The sequence below is a fragment of the Silurus aristotelis genome, assembly GCF_946808225.1.
Source record: "Silurus aristotelis genome assembly, chromosome: 15".
Lineage (NCBI taxonomy): Eukaryota > Metazoa > Chordata > Actinopteri > Siluriformes > Siluridae > Silurus > Silurus aristotelis.
The window spans coordinates 11650519-11656518 of NC_139588.1; positions in this window are offsets into that span (position 1 = coordinate 11650519).

A 6000-nucleotide genomic window follows, 5' to 3' on the forward strand; every position below is an offset into this window, starting at 1 on the left:
GATGAAATCCAGAAATTGAATAATCATCTAGTCATTAAGCTTAAGTTTCCATGCTGCGTAGGGCAGTACTAAATCTTGAAATGTAACCACTGAACTTAGATCAATGCCCCACCCTGAAAATTGAAAATATTACAAATCTATGCCTGGTTGTATCCAGCAGCCAAGCATTAGTGAGCCTGATTGGAGTGAAACCCCAGTGACAGAGTAGCTGTGTGAGAGAGTGGCTCCCAGGGCAGCTGTCTGATCCCTTCACGCAACGCTGAAACCGCCCGTCAGCGTCACTCGTCATTTCCACGACAACAGGAGTACTCTCTGGGACTTAGCTGTTGGCTTACACAAACACACCCCCACCCACCGCACACACACACATCGCCAAACGGGTATGTAGTAAGAGGGCACAAGCAGCCAGAATAAATGTCTGCTGTCTCAACCATAAGCATGATTAATTCTATTTGATGAGTGCATACTGCATACAGGTTTGCATGTGTCACAATGATTAAATGATGAGAAGGCTTCTTGTGACTCTATGCAGTGATTTAGATTGTTTATTTCTCCACTATATGCATTTATTTTTGTTAACATGCTTCAAACATGCTTCATTATCTTTCTTAATAATTAACATTAATTCTTACTAATAATTAATCAAATGCATCTGTAATTTTTGAAATGTACTTTTAGTAGGAATACTGTAGTATTTTTTACCCAAAATCTGATCATACAGTGATGTGCTTTTACCAGAGTTCCCATGGTGATATTAGTTTTAAATAACATTTTAATAACATTTAAAATGTGTGATGACATACCGCAAAAATGCAACGGTCTCAAAAGCGACAATCTTTGAAAAAAGATTAGAGAAAACATCTGGCTGTGCAATTTTATCTGATAAATTCTAGATATGCTGTCCTACAGTTAAGTAGCATCTACAATTTGGATGAATGAAATATATAGCTGTGAATCTTATTAAAGCAATATCTTTCAGAAAAAGTGTACAAATTTGTGTTTACCCTGTATATACAATTTTTCCTATTTTTCCTATATATATCTTTATCTTTATATATTTTTATATTTTACATAGTTTATTGTTTTTATTTATCTGCCTTCTTTATTTATCTGCCCCTTCTCTTTTCATAACAGAGAAAATAACTTTCTGTTAATACTAATATTTCAGTAATGAGATATGAGCCTAAAATGTTTACTTGGTCAAAAACTCTGCTAAAATGTTTTTTTAATCAACAATTTCACACGTTTTAGTGTAAAGCCTACACAATGCTAAAGTGTTGTTTGAGGTTGCTTAACTGGCACTTTGCTAGATTTGATATTAGTATGCCACTGGTGATTTCTGGTAAGCTGACATACTGCTGATAATCAGATCATTACCACAGTAGAGGTTATGAGATAATTAGGGCAATATTCTGGATGCTTTGCTCACCTCGCCTCACCATTATGGCTCTAAACTGACAATGGCTGCGTTATTGTCAGCTTGGTCGATTGTTGACAAGCCCCTACCGAGGGTTGCTATTAGCATGAGGTAGTGGCACAGGTGGGGGATGTAATGATCGCTCACAGTAACACAACATTACAGTGGGTGTGTACCGGCTTCAGCACTTAAATATTACTCTGTGTGTCCCAATAATACATTTAGGCAAATAACGTGTTGCACCAAACACACAATTAAATAAGGATTTTTGAAGTCAAGCATACAGATTTAGCATATTCACTCACCATATAGGAGCACAGAACTTACGAGCATAAACCCTGAATGTGCATAAAACAGTTCAGCTACTGTTTTATATGTATTTATTTACGTTTGCTTTTTACTAATGCTCTTCATAATAGGAATGTACCTTTAGTACGATCTTCTCACAACAACTATTATCTGCTCTTCATAGTGGCCTGCTTCACAGTCTGGTGGCCTTCCTGGCTTGTTATCAGTAGCTAATTGCCAGTAATGGTCAGCAGCTCAGTCCAAGAAACATCCCGTCTAAGCAGTGAACAAGATCTCTGTAAGAAGTTGGTGTCTCTGTTTCTCTTTCTCTCATCCCCTTTCCCTCTCCCCTTACCCCCTGATTCACTTATACTGTGTCCAAGGCCATAATCATGACCTACTCAACATTGCCTTTCAAGTACGCTTTCCCACGCTTGTCCAAAGCCTCACCCATCAGCATTACAGTGTGTGACTCTGTGAGCATGTGTGGCTTCAAATCAGTGCTAGTAATTGGTGTCTGAAACATGAAAGACGATGCAGGATTAGGTGGTTGCATGGTCTCCCCCTCCGGCTGACATGAATTACAGGAAATTAGGCCATTAAGGTTATCTCCCTATGGATAAGGTGATATTAGGCTGGTTGTCAGGGAAGTCCCCAAGTCCCCCTCCTTTTTTGCTTTTATTTATTCAATGGATCCTAGAGGAAGTGCAAATTATGATACTTTTCACCTTGTCCTACTTGTCTTAAAACCTTAAGGTTGTAAACCATATGAAATACTCTCTCACAGAAAATGGTTCCTCGAGGGCCGTGTGGGTTGTTAAGGTTTCTTTCTCATTTTGAGAATTAAAATATCATAGGTTATTCAAAAGAACCTGTTGTTTCATCCTAAGCTTGGGTTACTGTCTGTACAGTGTCTACAGTGTGAGTTTTCTTTGGATTTTCTGCTTTTACTTCCAGTGTCCAAGAATATGCAGATAGGTCAGATTGACTACATTGACCCTTGGTTTGAATGATTCCGTGTGTGCATGGTGCTTTGTGATGGCCTGGCATCCACTTTGGTGTGAATTTTCCTAGCTTGCACCCAGTGTCGTCAGGATAGGCCAGGATAACGTGGTTTCTGAAGATGAATGAATTAATATTCTCTTACAGTGAAGATACCTTTTTTCTTCCTAATGTACTGAAATCAATATCTATCATTTTGAAATTGTAGCCTAAAAGGTTTGTATTCTTATTGCTTTTTAGATCAACATGGCTTTGTCATGGCAGTACCAGTTGTCAGAATGTACTGTGTTCCTGGTGCTGACCGGTTGTTGTCTGTTAGGGCCAGTTAATGTCCTCTGTCTGTCCTGTTACTACAGCTGTCTTACTGAAGCCCCCCTGTCCACCCCCCAAATCTGTATCACAGCTGCTCTCGTCACTTTACTACATTGCAACTCGTCTGAGGTGGTAGGAGACGGTCTGAGACCAGATTTGGGAATGAGCATTCAGATGTTGCAGACAGTGTGTGTTTTCAGACACACCAAGTCACCAAGCAGTGAAACACGGCCTGTATGGAAAGAATGGACGATTGTCCATGGGAGACAGACGCCAGCTCTTCAGCTGACACTTGATAAAAAGGTGTATGTTGGTGTGTTGTTGCTATGCTTGTAGCCTGGGCCACTTGACAGTGGCACTTTTATAGTAGGGGAATTGATTGACAGATTTGATATAATCTTTTGGAACTAAGTTATTATAGAATTATTGCTTTACCCATGTACCTTTGTCTATTTATTTGCGGTTACTGATCTAAACACTCATATTACATTTAAGGCAGGTATATGCATAGCATGGTCACAAAGAAATGTTTAAACAACACACTCAAGCAGACCTTTACTACACCATCAGAGTGCAGCTCCTATCTCACACCTTCTGATGCTAATTTTGACCTCTCATGCAGCAGACATTTTGGGATGTGATGTGTGACCAGGCACCTTTCTTGATCTTCTAAAGTCTGATTCTCTTGACAGAGTTCTCCTCTCACCCATTTGACATAGTGGACCCTTGAGACTGCCACCTTCACACAGAACTGTGACAGGCATGCCAGCATTAAGAGCTGAGGTGCCAAAGACTCTCACTCTGGTGCACATCCTTCTCTCACCAACCTGACAGATAACCGTGGTAAGAAATAAGTCATGACGAACTAAAGAAAAGAAGAGCGTTAATTCTGTTTTCTGTATATTAAATGGTAAGTATTATTGGGTTCACCTTGTAAACGACCCCAGAAGAAACTTCTGTTCAAGAATTCTCACTTTTGCTAATGCATTAGTCAATAGGATTGTGTAATTCCTAATAATTCTTTTCATTGTAAACAGTATGTGTCACAGCTGTTTGTAACTTGGTGTTACAAACCTTGATTAACCCTTAGAGGCTGTGCGGTGCTTGATTGAGCACTGCCTTAATTATGCATCATTGTTAAGGTTATACAACTTAATTATACCTCTTAGTTACTGCCTGAAGGCTCAGGTATCAGAAACTAGAGGCCTGTTCGGTTTGTTCTAGGTTTCTTACAGATAAATAAGGGTAAAGGACATCATGATCTCCACAGAGAGTGTGTGATGTTACATATTATTACTAAGGAGATACCATTCCGTTGTAGGGAGATTTTTGTAAAGTTTAAACTGAAATCCTATTCCAGTCTGACTGAAAAAAAAATCAATATACTGATTGATAACATATTTTTAGCATGGCTATTCTTTTCACATCCTTTCAACGTGAAACACTAGTAAGATTAATCTCAGGACTAAGGCCAAAATGTTTCATCTGGACAAAATGGCTCTATAAATTAAAGTGAAAGAAAGCAGTTTGTGTTCTTTCGTCTTAAAGAACATAGGCTTTTTTCCAGCATTAAAAAGCTTCGGGATCAAGACATGTCTAATTGTGTGCTGGTAGGATCTTGGCCTGATTAAAAAGAGGAATATTATGTACCCACTTTCATTGCATAGCATTGCAGCCAAAAAAAGGCCGGAACCATTGATAAATAAATAACAGAGTAAATAAAGCAAGGTTCCCATAAAGGGAGGAGAAGGTTCATGTTCAGGGTGACAGTCCTTGTATCAAATGTCCTGCAAATGTCTTGTGCTGAGAAAGATCTGGACTTTGGTTGTAGAGTTTGTCTGGAAGATGGGAGGTGGCCAGGGGTCTGGGTTTGGTGGTTGGTGGGTTGCCAAAAGTATGCAATTGGGTAATGGGTGTGACAGGTATTTCTGAAAAGATAAGAATAGGATATGAACCTCCCTCAAGGTACCAGCCAAGTACCAAGAAGGAACTAGCTAGATCCAAAAAAGAATGATTATGATCAACATTGAACTTTATTGTTGAACCATGGTTGAGTTTGGAGTACAGACAGTAGCTTTGGGGGTGGTGTGGGATTTTGTTCCTATTTATTATTAAATGGTGAGTAAAATCTCATCAGCCGGAAATGACTTTCATCAACATAGTGTCAAGAATTCTAATACAAAGATAACTGATGCTGTATACCATTGAATCTCACAGATCAGCTTTGCACAATAGCAATGTTTTTTTTAAACTCATTAAAAGGAATATATTTTTAATTTCTTCACTGAGTGTCCCATCTGAGGAAACCGCTTACTGTGTGTGTAAGTGTCTAGTATTGGGTTTCTGCATGAGTGGCAGATGTGTGCTACTGGCTGTCAGGCTCAACACACATACAGTGCCGCCTGCTGTTTCCCAGTGGGCCTGCAATTCATCAGCTCAAGCATCTAGTACAACAAAGACTTCATCAGTTGAGTAATAAAAAGAAGAATTACCACAAACATTGCCTTATGTGGCAAGATGATTCAGTGTGGCAATCAAATCTGAACGTTTCATGAAATATGGGTAAAGTTCTTAAAGAGATTGGAGTAAAGAATTGCTTAATGAGTGTTTGGACATGCATTGCTCAAGGCTTACCAGAAAGGTTAGCCAAAATATACCTGTAAAGTTGCCAACAGGAGAAATGTATATACATGCACAGTCAGATTGTTAAGAGAACTAAGCACTTTGTGATGAACTGAGGTTAGAATGGAATGATGCTCATTTTCCAAGGAACACAAGGACCAGATTTTTGCATCCAAGCAGAAACCCGGTCCTAAGTTTATCCAAAGTAGGACATGTTGTTTAATCATTATCAGTGCCTCTTTGCCAGAGACAGTGAACAAACCAATTAATTTGGGGTCAAACATTTACAGCCTTTTGTGTACACACAAAGAATTCATTTATTGGTTTGTGTTATAAATCAGCCTGTGTTGTCATCTACT